Here is a 21,220-nt window from a genome sequence, read left to right on the forward strand (position 1 = left end):
ATTTTAAAATTATTTTTTTATATAATTTTAAAATATATTTTTATAATTTACACTCTTATGGTCTATCAATCATAAAGAAATAATAATTGACGTTACATATATCAAACTTTGATTGACTCTCCTAAAGAAAAATAAAACTTGTGATAATAATAACTATAATAAAATATGATAATCAAAATAATTGACTAAGAATAACATATGCTTCTATTTTTTGAGGGACCACCTTAATAATAAATGATTAATTCTTGAATATGTATATATGAGAAAGAAGTTGGAGATAAGTGTGTGACCTAGAATCACATATGGTTCCATTTCTTGGGGGACCCAAACGTTTTGGAAAAGGGGGAAATGTTTGTGCCTACCAATTTGGCACTTTTCATCATAAAAATCTCACAAGCATATGCATGCATATAGCCTCTCGTCCACTAGCCCTAAAGAGCTAATTCCATATGAAATCTTTTGATTGGCAGTCAAAAAATGCTGCCCCAACTCTTATCCTCTCAATCCTATCATCATCTCAAGCTATTCCGACAATACTTGTCTCTTTATCTATTGATTCATTTGTATCATAATAAAATACAGTAGTCAATGAAACGAATTATAATAAACGAGAATATTTGAATCATTAGATTACGATAATTTATAATAGAAATTAAAAGCATATTTAATTGATATATTTTATTTATTTTTTAATAATTCATGATTTCTCTCTAAACCTTAGAGATCTCATCTTTCTTTTTCTCTTGACTTTCTTCTCTTTCTTCAACTTTTTTCTTTTCCTCATCTTCTTTTATCCCCCAATTATTCTCGTCTTCTTCAATCTTGTGAAGTTTTTTTTTTCTCTTATTTTTCATCACCAATCCCTTTTATTTATATACTTTTTTTTCTGTAAATTTTTATTTATTTATATATTCAATAACAACATGATCAGGTTAATTATGCTAAATAGTCAATTTATTAAATTATAAAATTAATGGGCATTTTCTTGTTTCTTACATTAGTTCAATGACATAAACATACATACATATAGATAAAGATATAGGTATAGGTATTCTTTTGGTGAAAGCATGAATTAGTTGAATTGTTTTCAAAATCAAAAGATGTTTTTGAGCTTGAAACTTTCCATGGATAAAATCTGGGTTTGGCAGTTTGATTCTGACCCAGCTAGCTAGCAAATCAACTAGGTCAATTTTGAAGGCAAGATGAGCAACTATATAATATATTTTATATATATGTATGTATGTGTGTGTTTTATAATATATATGGTACAGAGAGATTGTGACTCATAACTAACATGGTTCATCACTGCCATAAAAGGCCAGCCAAATCATCACAGGCTCATTGGATTCCAAGATCAACATCAACATGGTCTTGAAATGGCACTGCAATGGCTTCACTGTCCTCTCCTGCTCCATTCCACAGCTCACTCATTCAGAGCTCTAATCAAACACCAACATTTTCCTCAACTTTTGACCATTTCAAATGAATAATTTTACATGCATTTGTAGCTGTTGGATGGCCCCCAGTTGAGTTCATCAAGCAGTTTGGATCAAATCAAATGGAATCATGAAATAACATATATAGTACATGTATTCTTTGAAATGGGGATCAATGTTCATATGAGTGTTACAGCCACTTTAGGGCAAGTACATTGCTATTTTAGCCAGAAAGGTACAACCCTTTTAATATACCTCCAGGGTTTTGGGGATTAGACCAGCTAGCTAGGTAGCACCCATGAAATCACTGCAATATGTTCACAACACTTGGTAACTTCACTTTCTGGTGATTCCTTGCTTTTCCTTCTCTTTCTCTTATTCTAAAAACTCTCTGATGATTTTCTATGCTTTTCCTTCCTTTTCTCTTCTTCCTTCAACTGCAAAAAATTTGGAGGTAAATAAATAATTAATTAATCAAGTTGGGGGTCAGGGTTCATGCATCTCTCTAGTTGTACCCTTAGTTGTATGCAATATGTCTGATCGATCCATTATTCATCATATATGGATATGGTACTTTTCTTTTTAGCTTCCAGAGCAAGTGGTGCTTATTGGTTTGCTTCTGCAAAGAATATTGATCACTTCTGTTGGGAAATCTAAGCATGGCATCAGAATTTTTTCAGACTCCATATATGTTCTTCCTTAGCAACAAGAAATATTAATTGTGCTCATCCCAAGCAGAAGCTGATCGATCAATGGATTGAAGAAGAATAATCCCAAAAAAAGAAAAAAAGAAAAAACTGATGGTCTTCGTCATCTTCTTGATGAATTGAAAGCAAGGAGATAGAGATGGCCGTGATCTTCAATGGTGGCTATTCACCAATGCACATAGAGATATAGGAAGAATATACCAAGTTTATTACAACAATCACACAAGCAGTTTAGTTTAATTGATTGGAAATGCATGCACAAACACTTCATCATCAGTTAAGGGCTAAAATGACCCAAAAGTTTAAACTTTCTCTTGCATACTCTAGGAAAGAAGAAATTAACGAATATGCATATTATATATATATATATATATGTGTGTGTGTGTGTGTGATGCTTTGCATCCCCCACTTTAAAACAAAACCAATTTCAAGACAGATATATATATATATATATGTATGTTTGATTATGATTAATGGAAGATGAGAAGAGGGGTGAGCTTACTAGCAGAGAAATCATGGAATTAATAGTAGAAAGGTGGAGGGAGAAGAGAAGGGCTGAAGAAGAAGAAGGGGTGATGACAGAAGCATAGAGAGCACAAAGGAGTGAGATGCAGAGAGACTCCATTTGCATTTCATCATCTGTGCTCTCTATCTTCTGTCAACACCATATATCACCACTGCCCTCTCCCTCTTTGCAGGGAGAATAACCTAATTAATCTCAACAATCCATATTCACAGAGAGAGAGAGAGAGAGAGAGAGAGAGAGAGAGTCTTGTGGGTGTGACCCATCAAATAGGCTGCCTAGAGCCTCTATTTATAGGAAGAAAAAACACTAAACTACTACCACACTGGTTCATAGACTACCCTCGTTCACTTGATTCAAAGAAAAAGAAAATAAAGAGAGAGAAAGAGAGAGAGAGAGTACAGAAGGAAAGAATAAAAAAAGAAACATCCATTAATATAATCACACACACACACGCACACATTTTTAAATTGAAAATACTTTCCAAAAATGGAAATAATGGGGGAAGAGATTGATTTGTGAATGAAAAACTCTTAAAACTTTTTGTAACTCGAGATTTTGGATATATAGATTTGTGAAGCGTCTTGTGATTCTCTTGGGATCTGATTCTCTTGGGATCTGCTGGTTGTTCAACATGATATATATCTATATATATATGTATGCGATGATGATTATACAATATATATACAAGTTGTGGATATATATCTTCATGTTGAATGATTCATCAGTAGTAGATCATGGCTGTACTGTAATACATTATTCTACCTGCCCACAGTTCCCTAGTGCATGATCCTACAGCTAGTTTGCAATATTATTAACGATTGATATGTGTGTACCGGACGAAGATCTACAGGATCTCCACAAAATCATTCTTATGTGATTTCAATGACCATGTAAATATCAACAGTGGGTAGTTATGATCCTCTCTCTCTATATATATAGGATCTTCAATTTTCTTTCCTTTTCTCTTGGGGGGGGGGGGGGGGACCAAGTTTTCCATTCCTCCAAACAGTCCCCCTATACATGATTAAACAATATAATATATATTATGTGTATATATATGTCTGAATGTTGTCATGTGACTTGGACATAACACGCCCTCTGATGTTGGGGAAAAGCCCCGTTTGGAGCGGCAGAAAACATCAAAGAAAATCAAATAGAGTAGAGAGAAAATTTACTGGAAGCATGGAGAACTTAGTAAAGGCCAAACCATCCCTCAACACATATCCCTTATCCTCAACCCCCCCCCGTCTCTCTCTCTTTCTCTCTCTCTCTCTCTCTATATTCTTATTATACTGCTTTAATTTCTCTGTAGAGGTCTCTAGCTAGTTTACCATTAAAATTTCAAAAGAATAAGCATCCACCATTCCACGCGTCACCGCCCCACAGCATCCCCCTCTTATCTTAGTCCCAATGACGATCTCATGTTGTCATTATTTTAACATGATTTTATTTTTTCAAAAATACTAAATAAGCCATTGTATTTTAGTAATAGAGTTAATTTATTTTGAAAATGACTAAATCAATCATTATGTAAACCTTAGGCTGATTTGGTCAACTTACTTTTAAATAAGATAATATATTTTCAATTTCAATGTCACATTATCTATTGAAATAGATATTTTTTTAAAAGTCAGTATAATGACGATTTAATTTTATTAAGAGTATCACCTCTATCTCCAATTAAAATAACCCCATACAATTATAAATTTAGATTTGAAATATCTCAAGTAATTGTAACATGTGTCTTTTTAAAATATAATAATTAATGTGACCCCAATTATTAAAATACAATAGCTTTTTTGATCCCTTCTAATAAAGTAAAATAACCAACTTAGTCTCGAGATTAAAATATCTAGTGTGATATATATATATATATACATATTATTTAATAAGCTTACTATATGGTTAGATAATTGGAAAAATATAAGAGATCTAGTGAATGCTACTTAAGATGTGAGGCCACACTTTCCACTCAAGAATATTACAAAGTGTGAGCCCAATTGGCTGCCTTCCACACAATGCTGTTTTAGGGGGGCAGATAGTTTCCAAGTTGTGCTTTGCCTTTTGTGGTATATGATCTCCTTTTTGACTCATCATTCTTATTCAAAGTGGCTTACCAGACAAGTGTTTTTGGCCCTCTCTTGATGGAATTTTGGAATTTTAGAATCTTATATAAGTTAAAGGCCACCACACACATACATATGTTTTTTGGGCATTGATTTTGATGCATTTGATTTGTGAACCTTTAGGTTGTTAATTATTTACATCTTAATTAATAAGTGTCTAATTGTGGGGTCTTTATAAATGGTTTATAAGATAAGTGTTTTATTATCGTGTGGATAGAATTTTGAAGCTTTAGAATGTTATAAATTAAGGATGAAATAGATTGTGTGTATTTATTTGATGGGTGTGGTTTGTAGAGTATTATGTATGTTAATTAAGTGAGTTTACTCAATTTATACTCGAGAGAGATTGTGACTGTAAATGTTTATTATTATTGACACGAACGATTTTAATATTTTTTTTTCCTTCTACTAGAGAGTCAAAATATATGATGTACGAAAAATTTTTTTGGGGCGCCATTTTAGCGTTTTCAAAATGGTTTTTGTATCAAGACGTTGAAAAACACTAAAAAAATGTTTCTAGACTATTTCTACAATTTAATAAATATTTTATAGCCGTTTTGTAATATGAATAGGTTTAATTATTTGTTTTTAATTAGTAAGTTATGGTTCATGGAGGGTAGAATATATTTATGTTGGTTGAATGCATTATGCAAATTATGTTTATTTTTAAATTGAATAATTATTTTTTATATTTTTATATTAAAAATTATATTTACAAAAATACTTATATTTTTTTTATTTAAGCATTTTTTGTATTTCTATTTCTTACTTTTTTTGAAAAATATCGTTTTCACATTTTTGTTTCGTATTGTACCTGTTTTTCGTTTTTATGCAATTTAGGCCGAAATTTTGCAAATAATTTATTTTTATATAGTAATTTTTTTTGGGATAAGTTCCTCATAATAGAAATTTAAAATTGTTGCAAAATTACTTGAGATCTTGTGGTTGAAATTGAAGAACCATTACTTCTTTACGCAAAAGCTGTACAAGATGGGCCGCAAATTAGGCGGCCTTCTTTAAAGGCCATTGGGCTTTTAGAAGGCCTTCTTAAAACCCATTGGGCTTGCAAGGGACACCATGAATGGTGGGCTTTTAAGTAACATATGATGGATGATGGGACACATAGCTAATATTAGGAGGATGATTGGGAAGAAAAAACATATTAAATTTTAATTTTATCAAGTGAGGTTCGCTAATAAAGACACTCTTGCAATTAAGAATTATTAAACAAAAATGCTTTTTAGACATTGAAGTTTGACTGACTTTCTGCATTTACATTTTGTGTTGTCCGTGATATTATTAATTATATGTTTAGTAATCGAAAGTGCTATCTGGTAGAGTCAATTCGACCATGAAATGATATAAGCGGCCCTCTAAAATCCTGAATTTAAGAAAACTCCAAAATTTTATAATTTATATATTTTTTTAATAATAAATATTTTATTAAAAAAATTTGAGCTAAGTGTAAAATTTAATTTTCAATTCAAATTTTCACAGACACCCAATTTAACAATCAATTTATAACATTTTGTCTTCTTAATTTTATCTTCTCTCTTTTCATTGTTCTTAATTTTCTCTTTCTAATTTTTATCATTTCTTTGTTTATTGTTGTAGATTGTTTGGCTTCTTTTGATCTCTTAGACATTATATTTTAATTAAAAATTCACTATCATTAATCATTAAGAGATTATTGTATTTTGTAATTGATTGAACTTTAATTTTTTTTAATTTAATAAAATGATGAAATTTTTTAGAAAAAAAATATATTATTACTTTTTAATAAAAAAAAAACTCTTGCGAAGTCCCTAACAAACTTTTTCATCTAAAACCCACAACTTGGTTGAGTCGACTCTACTATCTTGATACTCGAATTTGATACTTTTAATGACATTTTGCATTAATATTTTTTGTAACATGTGTTATATCAATATAAATATACAATTATTAGCATTACTCTTTTTGTTAAGTGAATTATTAATCTTTCTAGGCATTTATTATTGAGTATGAAAATTAATTAACATGGATATGTCATATGTGGGACCTTCTTTTAACTAATTATTTAAGCCTATTGTTAATTATAGTTTTAAAATAATAATAAATTTATTTTATTTTTAGATAAGGTGTAGTTATTATAATTTATTTTTAACCTTTAAACAATTTTATTATCTGATGTCAACAATGTCAACAAGATGGGTTCAAAATATTTGTCAAATGGCCAAATTTATATTTTTTATCCTTATATTTTCATGTTTTTTCGTGTGGTTATTTGAACTTTTTATTATTTTGGTTACACCGTTGGATCTGTATTTTTAAGTTAATTTAATCGCTGTACTTTGACATTTTTTTCGTGTAATAATCTAAACTTTTCATTATTTTGATTACATATTTAGATCTATATTTTATCTGTATTTTCAAGTCAAATTAATCATTGTACTTTGACGTTAATAGAGTGAGACATATACCTTGTTATTTTATTTTATTTTTTTACACATGAAAGTACAAGCATTAAGTGGACTCGAAAATATAAGTTCAAAAGTGTAATTAAAACAACGAAAAGTTTGAATTATTACACACAAAAAAAAAAAAAAAAACATACATGAGTTAAATTGACTCAAAAATCAAATTTAAAGATGTAATTGAAGCAATAAAAATTTAAGTGATCACATGAAAAAAACGTAAGAGTATATAAACAAAAATATAAATTTGGCTTTCATTAAATATTATGACAAGATGCATGCATCTTGTTTTAATGATAATAAATGTAATGGCCAATTCATTTTATCCCATTTTCAGTTACAAAGCAACTGATGAAAAATGTATTATATTTTATAAAGTTTTATTAACAAATAAGAAATATATAGTTTGATATTTTTAAGTTGCCGATTGAGAAAATGATGTTTGGTTAGATGTATATAAGGAAGCAAATTAAATTAGAAGTAAGTTTATTCATTTAATATGAGTTTAGTGGTTATTATTCAAATAAAATACTTAATTAAGACATAATTGAGATGGTTTTGTAGCAATTAAGAGAAGGACCCATTGATTTTCATTTAAGATGAGTAGATAGAAATAAGAAAAAACTAATAAATGAGATAGAAGAAGATCAAGAAAAATTTGGAAGGAAATTTTAGATGTGACGTCGAGAATTATAATTATCTTATAAAAATTAATATAACCATAATAGAGATGATCGGTCAATTAAAATTTAGGATTTAAAATTTAAAGTTATTAAAAAGATAAATTATAACTATTAAATATCACCCAGCAAATTTTTATTTAATATCTTTTATTTATTTATATGTGCGTAATAATAAAAAAAACATAAATTGAGAAGAAGTTCTTTTTAGTGGAAGAAGAAAGCCCCCCAAAATTTTAAATATAAGTTCTTTTTTTGTCGTGTTCTAAAACATAAAAGGTATTCTTTATATATTCGTATAACCTTTAAAAGTGTCGGGATTAGTTCATGTCCTTAAATTGGTAAAGGGCATTTGTTCTTTTAATCCAAATATATATTTTTTTTGTTTAAAGGATAAAATAATAATTGCATTTAATTAGCATTAAGTAGGTTAGATTCAGATAATGCTAAATGCAATTTAAAATAATTTTCAATTTAAAAATTAAAAAAATCTCAATTCAATTGGAACCAACCAAATTTAAATGCCACTAATCATTCAGTTGCAATTCCAATATAATCATAAAAATATAATCTCTTACATGAGATTTTTATTATTCTGAAAATCATTTATGCAAACTCTAACTTTCACAATGGTTCAATGTTGGGTCCACAAAATTTTACCTAATTAATACTTTGTCAAGTTGGGTAGTGTGTTACTATATGTAGAATTCCCTTATTTGATTATTATATATATCTCAAAGAGTTGAGTTCCATTGAGTGTCATTGTTTATTAAACTTAATCATAACCTTTTGTTTTTATTTATTGTCCTTTCTTTCGTAAGCGAAAGAGTCTCATATTTTCTATTTCTTTTTTGTGTTCTCTACATCTCTTTTTTTCTTTACCATGGGGGAATCAAGCAGACGGCGTTCTTCCATCATGGGTGACGATTCAAGCTTTTTGCTAAGCTCTTTCCATAATTTTACAGACGGTGTTCATGTTTTGGTGGCCGACAATGATAAGAACTCACGTATTTCCTTGGTTAAAGTCCTTCATACTTTCTCTTACAAAGGTATATCTATCTCAGTTCTTTCATAACTTTCAACTTTTAACTCTCTTTCTCTAATTCTTTTCTTTTCCTCTTTCTTTATATATACATATATTAAAACACATATAAATTTAGCTAGATAACAACAATGCAGGCAGATACGCATTTTGTTGGCGCAATACTTGTGTCTTGTCGACTACCGCTATATATATGGGTAAATTACATTTGATACCCCTAAGATTTTAGATATATAAACATTTTTTTTCAAAAAATTACACTAATTACCCATATTATTTAAAAGCTGAAAAGTGATTACTCCCTGAAATCAGATTCACAATGTAGAGAATACCAATGAAGTTTTATAAAATTATACTAATTGCTTATTAAATTTTTGACAGAGAGGAGATTAGTGCAATTTCAAGAACTGGTCCTTGAATTCTCTTCAATTCTCTCACTTTCTGGTTAATTCCTAGCTTTTCTTGTTCGTCCCCTCTTTGCTTGAATCTTTTAGACATTTTCCTGGGAGCACTAGCTAGGCCTGTCACTTTCCCGAGAAAATTAGAGTCCATTTTCCTTTTGCTGATTTTGAATTCCCTTTCAGTAATTAATGATTGCAACACATAACATGCCTCTACAAATTTTAACATTTAAAGCACATTCGATCCATTTTCTTTCTTTATTTGCTTGTACAGAAGGCAGTTTTATCTTTGATTCACATGCAGTATACAATATACATGAATCTTAATAAAATCTTTTTACCATATATAATATATACTGACCGACTGGTCCCTAGTTTTAAACGTATATCGAGACTCGTGCTATATGAGATAAGATCATATGAAGTCAATTAAGGAAAACACAAGAATTTTGGGGCAAAAACGTTTCAATGCATGGGTGAGGCGTTACAAACATTCGAGGGTTGAGACACATTTTCTGTGCCCACCAAATAAACGTCTCATTAATTATGATTGTTTGACACTTTGACTGTAATTACAGAACACGTGAAGATTATTTACCAAAAACGAAGAAATTAACAAACTCAAATGGACCATTACCATTACCATGGTTACTAATCGTTAAATTATTAACTCTACATATCTTTAGACTCTCATTTTTATCTTTGCAATCTATATGCCCATTTTATGTTTATTCGATCTTTATTTTTTTCAGTTCTCTAGTTATTTTTCTATGTTTTTATTTTAAAATTTTCGGGGTTGACACCTAAAGCCTCAATCGTATATCTGTTTCATAACTCTTATTAAAGATAAAACGCTTTATCTTATACCTTTAATCTCTTTTAAAATATGAATATCGTCTCATTTAATATATATATATATATATATAAATAAATAATCTTTCTTACAGGTAATTAATCCATTGATTTTCTTTTTTGTTCTATTCTTTTCCAGTGACAGAAGTTGAATCTAGTTTGGAAGCTCTAAGATTGATTTCACAAGCAGATGTGAAAATTGATATTATGATTTCAGATATCCGCTTAGCCGCGGAGAATGGAGCCATGCTTCTCCACGAAGCTGCATTTACCTATGCATTGCCAACAGTTAGTGAGTCTTCATGACTTAGATCCAGTTCAATTTCTTTATTTATTCATTTGCATGTGTATATATGTAGCTATAATTAGTTGATAATCTTATTTGTTTACTTGTTGAAAACCTATAGTACTATAAGTTAGAAACAACTATACATCTGGGGACATGTTTGAGAAGGCTCAAAATAAAACAAATATATATGTTTTGTGAAGTTAAATTGTAGAAAATAAAGAATTTAGACCGTTTTGAGTCTCATTATATAGTAGCTAGCTAGTTTTTATTGGGGAAGATGTTTTTTGTGCGTAAAATTAAAGGCCTAGCTAGATTCTCTTACCCACATAATAGAAATCGAGATCAATGATTCTTACTTGAAAAATTGCATTATCTCGACTGTTTTTTTTTTTTTTTTTGAGTTCTTATATGTAACTACTAGTTGATAATCGTCATTTACTTGTTGAAAATCTATAGTACTAGGTTAGAAACGATTGTCCAGCAACATGCTCGATCGAAAAGGCTCAAAACAAAACAAATATGTTTTATGAAATTCAATTGTAGAAAATGAAGAATTTAGATCATTTGAGCCTCACCATAGTAGCTAGTCATCATTGGGTGGGATGTTTTTCGTGCATAAAATTAAAGGCCTAGATTCTCTGATCCAGATAATAGAAATCGAGATGGATGCTCATTACTTTAAAAATTAAATGCATTATCTCGGAGCATTTTTTTGGGGGTTCTTATTTGGATTATTTAATAACCTTGTTTCACCATTTCCATGCATTATTAATCAATAAACACCATTGCTTTGGGTGTTGAAGTAACCTCGGCTTATGACGATGCTATGGTGGCAAAGTCGTATCTGGAAAATGGAGCTTGGTTCTTCCTGAAGAAACCAGCCCCTGTCCATGCCTTGAAGAACCTATGGCAGTTTGTGGTTAGAGACAGGCTTTTCAAACTGCAAACCCAAAGATCAGGAGCCCCAGCTGGTGGAACAAGACTCGTAGAATTGCCCGTAAACAACCCCACAGAAAGGAGCGAAACTGATGCGAATGCACAGAAGACGAGGGATCCGGCGAGCAACAAGAGGATGAGAAGTGATTATCACCGGAGAAATGCACGCGAAGAAGAAGAAGAAGAAGAAGATGAGGAAGAAGAAGAAGAAGAAGAAGATGAGGAAGAAGAAGAAGAAGAAGAAGATGAGGAAGAAGAAGGTGACTCGGATAAGAGAAAGGCCGGCTGGGCTGAATGGACTGATGAGCTTCATCACAAGTTCATGGCTGCTGTGAAACAGCTTGGAGAAGGAAGTAATATATTATCCATTAATTAATCCTTCTTTAAGTTCTAAACATTAATTGTTAATTTCTTGTCTAAGGCACTGATTAATTAATGTTTGCTTGTTCCTTTTTTCTCTAAATTAATTAGGATGCTTCCCAAAGCACATATTGAAGCTAATGAATGTGCCTGGCCTCACGAGGGTGCAAGTTGCCAGTCATCTCCAGGTTTGTCAATCATATAATTAGCTTTGTCGATTAATTTCAGTTAATTTAGCTCCATTTTTATTGAACTTAGTTCGGTTAAAAAGAATTGATTTCCTATTTAGTTTTGAATGATATTTCGATTTTTTTAGGGAATAAATGAGTTTTTAATACGAACCCACTAATTTGAATGGTTCTATAATTTGTTTGCTTTGATAAATTTCAACTAATTTAGTCATTCAATTAAAATGGTTAATGGACACACATATTTTAAATTTTTGATTCTATTCATTTTTAAGAGAATAATTCAGTTAATTTAGTCTAATCACCTATGAAGTTCCTCGTGATCGAATTAATTAAATATATGCTTATAATGATTAATGATCATTATGTAAACCCACAATTTTGAATGTTTCTATAATTTGTTTGCTTCGATAAATTTCAACTAATTTAGTCATTTACGTTAAATGGTTAACTGACGCATGTAATTTTAAATATTCAATTCTATTCTTTCGCAACTGAATAATTTAGTTCGATCATCTTACAAGTTCATCACCTACCGAATTAATTAAATACACTTTCCTAATAATCAATAGTCATAACGACTTTCTCACTATAACTATCTCGGATTTTAACAAACACACATAATTTTAAATTTTTGATTCTATTTATTTTCAAGAGAATAATTTAATTAATCTACCTCGATCACCTAACGGCTTACTCACCGACTGAATTAATTAAATATACACTCCTAATGATTAGTGATCATATATACCTATAGGGTTTTAATTATATCGTTTGAATATAGACTATTTAACTATAGTTCCCTTCTGGCTCTCTTTCAGAAATGTCGTAGAGAAAGGTGGCGTTCGCCTGAAGAGCGGAGACAATTCTTCAATGGTTCCCCTTACTGGAGAAAGCCGGGTACCATGCCTCCACCAAGGGCGACCGATCCAGGACCTCACCTCCATGGAAGCCATAATGCAACTCCAGAAACGGGCTGGCCACTCCTCAACATACCTGCATCTGAAAACAACATGCAGCTCTTTTGCGTTGCCGGAGATCAGCTTGGCGGACATGAGAACACAGCCTCAGGTGATCATAATGGAGGTGGAGATCAGGGCAACCCCCTGGAGATTGCTTCTGATATCCAAAACTCATCAGCTGAAGTAGGAGAAAGCAGTGGTGGCGGTCGCGGCCAGTCCTTGGATGTGATTAATCTAGACCTGGATATTGATTTCCTTCTCGACTACTTCCAGGGTATCACTCAAGCCCCGGACAGGTCGAAATAGTTGGGAGGGAGAGGGATCCCTCAAGCGCACAGCTTCGTGTTCATTGGTTAAACAAATGCCCGGAGACTGACTGTTTCTTCTTTTGAGGGATAATCGTTTATCTAACTCTTTTGAATTATATCAGCTTATTTTGCCTTATTATTGATCATCGCCTCCTTCTTCTTTGATGTGTTTATAATTCTTTTATGCATTTACTTAAATTACCGGATCGTATGAATTAATAGAACACTAAATATATACGAAAGAAGACATACCTGTATTTCCCATTGAAAAGGATTTTGTATGGTTCAATTTGGTACTGAATCACGATTCTCAAATCAAAACTGATCTTAGAGGCAAGATTTTCCTTCCACTACTTCTTAGATAGACAATTATTCAATGGAACAATGATACAATACCCAAGGCGACAAAAAATTCTAACCCAAAATTATTATTTAAAGTAGTGAAGAAGAGAGCTAGCCGTGATCAGTTAAAATATTTATCTATTAACCCTCCCATTATGGGTTAACTAGATAATGGTTTACATTTTGCCTCAAACTCACATCTAAGTCCAAAAAGTCGACATACATATCCTACTAATAATTATTTAAATCACTATCTATAATAGAAATGTCGTGCCTTTTAAAAAATAATTGGCCATATTATCCGTCCCTTTTAACAAAATAAAATAATTAGCAATTAATGGTAATCCATATAAAATATTTCTAACAATCTGTTGTTGAGTATGAAAATTGAATGATTCCAAGCAACCAAAAAAGAAAAGGAGAAAATTAATTAATTGACTTAATTATAGATATTGGGACCTTCTATAATTAATTATTAAAAATTTTGAATGATTTATGGTTCCATTATATATGTGCTATAATCATATTGATTAAATGAGTAAGGCTAGTGTGAAGTTTTCATTAAATATTGCCAGTGACTTTTTTATTTATTATTAATTCACTTGTAATAATTTTGAACACGAACTATATATATAATTTGATATTTTTATACTAATTGAGATATTGATGCTAAGATAGATGTCTAACATATAACCATGAATTTCGAGCTGGTATAAGGGGCTATTAATAGATTTTTCTAGTGTTAAAATTTAAATTATTTTAGGGACAAGGCCACACATTTTTTTTTTTTATGTGTTTACTTGGTAGGGGAAGAAATAAAAAAGATTATAAGGACATTTTCATAAATACAAATAATTATAATAGGAAATATATAATTTTGAAGATTATTTTTTATTCAAAATAAAATCATGACATTGTAAGAGAGATTTTATAAGTGGAGAAAAGAGCATTATTATATAATAATTTATAATTATAAAAATATTACTATCATATAAATTTAATATCACTTGTAATTAAAAAAAATTCATAAGAACATTTATTTTAAAAAAAGAAACTGATAAATCACTCGAGATAGTAATCAAACGAGAGATGCTTCTCATTTTGAGACCCAAAATACTCTCAAATTTCAAGGAGCGTAAACTCGTGCTTTACTCTCAAGTTCATGAGTTATGTGACTCTCTAGGCTCTAGTTACTAGAATCTTCTATTTTATCTAAAAGATAAAAAAGAAAACACTAGAGCGCATTCATCGGAGTTAACATGCGTAGCCTTTATGGAGTTTTTGTAAATTTTTGCTATTCCTACATGGAGTTATGCATTCCATATATGCCTTCAGCTTTAATGTGTTGTACATTTATTGAATTAAAAGCTGAATGTACAATTAAAATACATAACCTTCATGTAAAAATAGAGTATTCCTAAGAATTTCTCCTATTTTGGAAATTGTTCATGTGAGAATAGTTTTATCTCTTGGTTCGATAATGGGTCCCACATGCAACTTGATGCAACAAAAACTAGTCAGGCAGGAAGCCAAGTGCATTTAGAGACAAAACTCTCCATGCAAATTTAAGTTAAAGTTTTATGCGTTACAACATTGCGTTTATCATCAACACACCTATGCCTCCATCAGAGGTTTCTCAAACACAAGCTCTTTCTCTCTTTCTCTTTCTCTTGCTCGTGTATCGAGCACAACTTTCTTTTTTTTATTTATTTATCTATTTTTCTTTCTTTCTCTCTCTCTCCTTTATCAAGCACAAGCTCTTTCTATCTTCTTTTCTGTCTCTCGCTCTTGTATCAAGCACAAGCTATTTCTATCCATCTTTCTTTCTTTCTTTTTAATCATACTTTTGCAACTCTTTTCTTCTTGACCATGGAGGCAGCCAGTTCAACCTTTCCAGTCCAATCCTTCCATAGTTTCGTAAGCAACATCCATGTCCTGTTGGTGGACAGCGATAGAGAGTCGTTGACATCAGCGAACACGGTCCTTGAATCACTCTCCTATAAAGGTATACCGTTTGATGAATTGTTGTCCTCTTTAAGTATTTTCTTTTCTTGCTCATTTGATTGATGATACACTGAATCTTCAGTCATTCCCCTTTGAAGCTTAAGGCACTGTCACTTTCTCGGGAAAAAAAATATTTTCTTTTTCAACAAACTGGTGGATCTGATCCTTCTTTAAATTTTTAACATTTAAGCATTGTAGATATTTCGTTTTGTTTCCCAATTTCTTCATAAAAACGAAGATCAGAACAAAGAAAATTTGGGTTATATACTTTTGTTTTTTTTTCCTCTTTTAATTTTTTTGATAGATTGTTTTCCCTTTTCTCTCAAGGATCTATTAATTTTTTCCATCGTATTTGAATAGATTTAGGGCATGTCTACTTAGGATTCACTCTAGGGCAAAGCAAGATTAAATTTCCGAGGAGGGGGAATTGGGGCATATCCCAAGGCTTGTCCTAGGGCTAGGCAACGTAAAATTCTCTCGACACTTACTAAAAATGTATCTCTCTTTAAATGAATACGTCATCGAGTGAGATTTACACGTGATGTGAAGTTCTTTTCTCACCTTGTTTAGCTGGCATCCACTCAATAAAATACTCTATATTTGTTAAGTTTTTTTACTATTAATTATAATTGATAGAAAACTTATGGTAAGAAAAAACAAAAAATTTAAGAGACTCGAAATGATTTATTATACTTTTATTTTGGTCATTAACTTTTATTGGGTTCCTCTTATTTATTATTTCTTTTTTTATAAGGAAGATAAACTCTTATTTATTAATTATTTCATGTTAGCACCTTTGATGCATAATACTCTCCTAGATTTTTAGTATTATTTTATATACTTAATTTGAATCCTTTTTACGATTAATCATTCTTACAGTATTAATCCATTGATTTGATTTTCGTTCTTTTTCAGTAACAACGGCTGACTCTTCGTTGGGAGCTCTAAACCTGCTGTCGCATGGAAAGGGGAAATTCGATATCATAGTTTCAGACATCCGCTTGGCCGAGGCCGATGAAGCTTTGCTTCTCTACGAAGCTGTAACTAACCATGAATTGCCAACAGTTTGTGAGTCTTCTTCACGAGCTAGATTCAACTTTTCTTTTCCCAATTCAGTTCTTGAATTAATTCTTCTTCTTTTTCGGTTTTGATTATGAATTAAATATGATGTTTAATTCAACTTCTCTTGCATGTAATTCTCTTTTCCATTATTAACTCTTAAACAGTGTGATGAAGCTATGAAAATCTAAGTCTTTGGATATATGGTTACGTTAGGTAGTTAGATAGTAGTTATCCTGGTTGAAATTTGTCGTTTTTTTCGTTGAAAAACCTATTGCCGAAAGGTCGAAAAGAATATCTAAAATCTCGGAATACTTGATGTTGGGGATGCAGGGTGTTTTGTTATGCGTGAAATTAAAGACTGAGATTCTTGGACCGAGATAATTAAAGTTAGAGTAATATTATTTGCACATCCTTGTTGACACCTATGTTAACACTCTATTAATCAATTATTAATATGTCCCTCGTTGACTCATTCACATGATTGGTGTATTGGTGCTTAAATGAATTATCAAAGAGATATATTGATAATTGATTAATGAAATGTCAACATAGATGTCAATAAGGATTTACAAGCAGACATTCGTGGGTATAAAAGTCGAAAAGGGATGGGAAAAATAATAATAAAGCGGGATGGAAAAGAGTTGACCGAGAAGAGTAAAAGGGGTTTTTTGTTTTTTTCGATCGCAACATTTTTATTAAAGCATGTATTGTAGATTTGTTTTACTATAACACATAATATAAACATAATAGTTTGAATAGAAAATTAATTACCACATCCATCTCTACGTGAATTTTTCATGCTGATATGCAGGTTCAATTTCTTAATTTTGCATGAACTAATTGTTTCATCATTTCCATGCATTATATAATACTGATTTACATCATTGCTTTGGATATTGAAGTAATGTCAGCTTTTGACGATGCTATGTTGGCAAAAAAGTGCCTGGAAAATGGAGTTTGTTTCTTCCTGGGAAAGCCAGCCCCTCTCTTTGGCTTGAAGAACCTCTGGCAGTTTGTGGTTAAAGACAGGGCTCGCAAGAACCAGAGGAATGGATCTATTGCCCCAAATGATGGAATACTGAGTCGGGTCAATGAAACCCCAGAGAACATCCCTAGAGAAACGAGCGAACCAGAACCTGAGCCTCAACCTGAACCCGAGCCTCAACCAGGCGCGAACTCGGCGAGGAGGAGGAATCAGATCAGCAACAAGAGAATGAGATCAAACAATGATCAGTGCATCATCGATGCCGATGAAGAAGCAGCAGAAGAAGGCGGCAACACCTCCCTGCGGGACAAAGGATCAGAGATGAGAAATACATCTGCCGAATGGACTCAAGAGCTTCATGAAAAGTTCCTGGCTGCTGTGAACCAGCTTGGAGAAGGAAGTAATATACCACCCATCAATTAGTCCTTCTTTACAAATTAAATGAACTCTTTCATAATTGTTTTTAATCCACTAACTTGGTTGGCTAGCTAATTGATTAAATTGTTTGTGTTTTCTTCGAACTAGGATGCTATCCCAAGCACATACTGAAGCTGATGAATGTGCCTAATTTGACAAGGTTGCAAATAGCCAGCCATCTCCAGGTTTGTATTTTCTTCTTGGCTTAGTGGTCATTAATTAGCTTTTTTGAGATGTATAATTGTTTTCTTGATGTCTCCCAGAAATGTCGAAATCAAAATTGGCGTTTGCCGGACGAGCGTAAGAAACCCAATTCTTCCCCTTCCAGACAATATCTTAGAAGATTTGGTTCTGTACCTCCAAAAAGCCCAGTTCGTCCACTGCCGCGGGCAACCCATCAATTTTATCCCCATGCAAGCCCTTCTAATGCAGCTCAATTGGGACACAGGCCGCCCTCGAACTTCCCTGCTATGTCTGGAATTGGAAACAACCAACAACTCATTGGCTTGAACACCGCCTTCCCCGCCCTTGCCCCCAGAGATATGCTGGGCCATTATGTGAACACGACCTCTGCCCCCGCCACCACCGCGGCCGCCACCCCTGCCCTCAGAGATACACTCGGCCATTATGTCAACACGGCCTCTACTCCTGCACCCGGAGGTACGCTCGGCCATTATGTGAACGCGGCCTCGACCTCAGCCGCCGCTGCCCCTGCCTTTGGAGATACACTTGGCCATTATGTCAACTCGGCCTTGACTCCTGCCCCCGGAGATACGCTCGGCCATTATGTAAACACAGCCTCTGCCCCAATCGCCGCCGCCCCTGCCCTGGGAGATATGCTTGGCCATTATGGCAACACTACCTCTACTCCTGCCCCCGGGAATATGCTCGGCCATTATGTGAACACGGCCTCTGCCCCCGCCCCCGCGGCCGATAGCCTTGGAGATACGCTCGGCCATTGTGTGAACATGGGCTCTGCTCCTACTGCAGCCGCCCCCCGCCCCCGGAGATACACTCAGCCATTTTGTGAACACGGCCTCTACCCCCGCCCCCGCCGCCCCTAGGAGTGGACATATGCTCGACCATTACGTGAACATGGCCTCTGCCCCTACTGCAGCAGCCCCCGCCCCTGCCGTACCTGGCCTTGGAGATACGCTCGGCCATTATGTGAACATGGCCTCTGCCCCTACTGCAGCCGCCCTCGCCTCCGCCCCCGCCCCAGAAGATACGCTCAGCCATTATGTGAACACAACCTCTGCCCTCGCAGCCACCACCGCCCCTGCCACCAGAGATACGTTCGGCCATCATGTCAACGCACACTCAAGCCACAATGCTGGAGCTGCAGATCAAAGCAGCTCCTTGGAGATGACTTCTAATTTCCAAACCTCAGCCGCATTAGCAGAAAACAATGCTGCCCGGTACGTGGATGAGAATCTGCTGTCAGGTGATGATCTTTTATTCTTCCTCTTCAATGCGACAAATGAACCCCCAAAGATGCCGAATCTGCCGAAAGACTCATTGGATTAGTTGCAGCTTCATCTGGATCCATCCCATCGATGTATCCTTTTCAGATCAACTTTATAAATGTATGTATTGATCAAAGTGTACAAGATACAATGAGCATACCCAGGAAAAACGAAAGAGCCAGAAATTACTGAATCATAGCAATACACTCATACTGGACTAAAACATGAAGATACAAAATAAAAATAACTCTGTATATATGTGTTTTAATCCGTTTGATGATGTTGTCCGCATTCGGTCTAAGACCTTCAAAAATGAACAAGTTTCTAGTTGTCCACAAGTGGTAAACCGTGCCAGCTAACGCAATTTTCTTGGCTTTACTGTGCCAAGAAGTCCCTCTTGCCTCCTTTTTTAGCCATTTAAGGGCACTCGGGATTGAAGTCATACTCCTAGATATGTCTTGCCACTCTCTGATCTGATTTTAGACATTCGCACTCAGCGCACACTGGAAGAAAATCACGAGGGATTAATATCCAAATACATCAGCTTATCTTTGGTAAGCAATCTCGATTTAACACTCAGCCATAGGATGAATGAGTGCTTCAGGGTCATGTAAAATCTCCACACATTCGGCGCCCAAGCCTTCCTATGGCCTTTGGGACGGAAATAGTCATAAATATACCAGCAGTACCTAACCTGCTCCTAATGTCCCAGCTGTTAAATATCCGAATAGCCGCAGACATGGAACCCTCTCTTATGGTCACCAACTTCTTGATGAGCAACGGAGAATCCTCTTTTTTCGGAGACCAGTCTCATATGAAGACATCCTTAAGATACTCATGGCTAATCCACCGCACCCAAAGAGAATCCTTCTTCTTATGAATATTCCACAAGACCTTGGCCATCAGGGCCGAGTTCCAGCTTTTCAAGTTCTTGAATCCCAAACCACCTTCCATCCTAGGGAGACATACTTCCTTCCAAGGGACAAGAGGGTGATGAGATCTCCACAGGAAGAGCCTGCAGAGCCGGTAAATCCTATCTGATCAGCTTTGTAAGTTTTGCTTTACATTGATCTGTCCTTGAGACTCGGCAACTGATGAAAATGTTAATACATATTCTCTTTCTCTTGCAAAACGAAGCTTTATCAGTGACTTTGGCATCTTGAACCTTCGTACTTAGATTGTGAGTGTTTGGCTGTGTTTTGGGTTTAGACTTCAAATTACATCTGCTGCTGCAACGGTCTCTGCCCTTAAGCTTAAAATCATCGGACCATAGACAAAATGACATTTTCAATTACGGTGCATGTTTTATATCTACGTTGCACATAAATGGAAGCCCGCAGTGGAGGGAAACCGATCGAAACGGGAAAACATTTTTTAAGAAAGTACGAAATGAAAATTCGAGAAAATGTGTAAACAAAAAAATATAGATTTTCTTTTATAAATATAATTTTTACTATAAAAATAATTAGTTAATCATTCATAAACATAAATTTCAGCATCCATATAATCAAACATAAATACAAGTTACTTTTACCGTTAGAATAACTATGATTGAATTATTTCCGTCTTTAATATAATTATAGAACAAAAATACGTTTTTAAATCAAAAACTTTGATTGAAAACAGAAAAAGAATCTGATACAAAATGAGAAAATAATATTTTTAAAAAAGTAAA

At 33.4% G+C, this 21,220-nt stretch overlaps 1 long non-coding RNA gene across 1 annotated transcript; it reads right to left on the minus strand.

Annotated features, from left to right (window-relative positions):
- Positions 1-1,556: 1,556 nt before the first annotated feature.
- On the minus strand, positions 1,557-2,899 carry LOC127792778 (uncharacterized). The gene is made up of 2 exons (XR_008021218.1): positions 2,646-2,899; positions 1,557-1,873 (listed from the first exon to the last, which is right to left on the minus strand). It is a non-coding gene; the product is annotated as an uncharacterized LOC127792778 (long non-coding RNA).
- Positions 2,900-21,220: the final 18,321 nt, after the last annotated feature.

This window comes from Diospyros lotus, unplaced genomic scaffold, assembly GCF_014633365.1.
Source record: "Diospyros lotus cultivar Yz01 unplaced genomic scaffold, ASM1463336v1 superscaf1, whole genome shotgun sequence".
Taxonomy (NCBI): Eukaryota; Viridiplantae; Streptophyta; class Magnoliopsida; order Ericales; family Ebenaceae; genus Diospyros; species Diospyros lotus.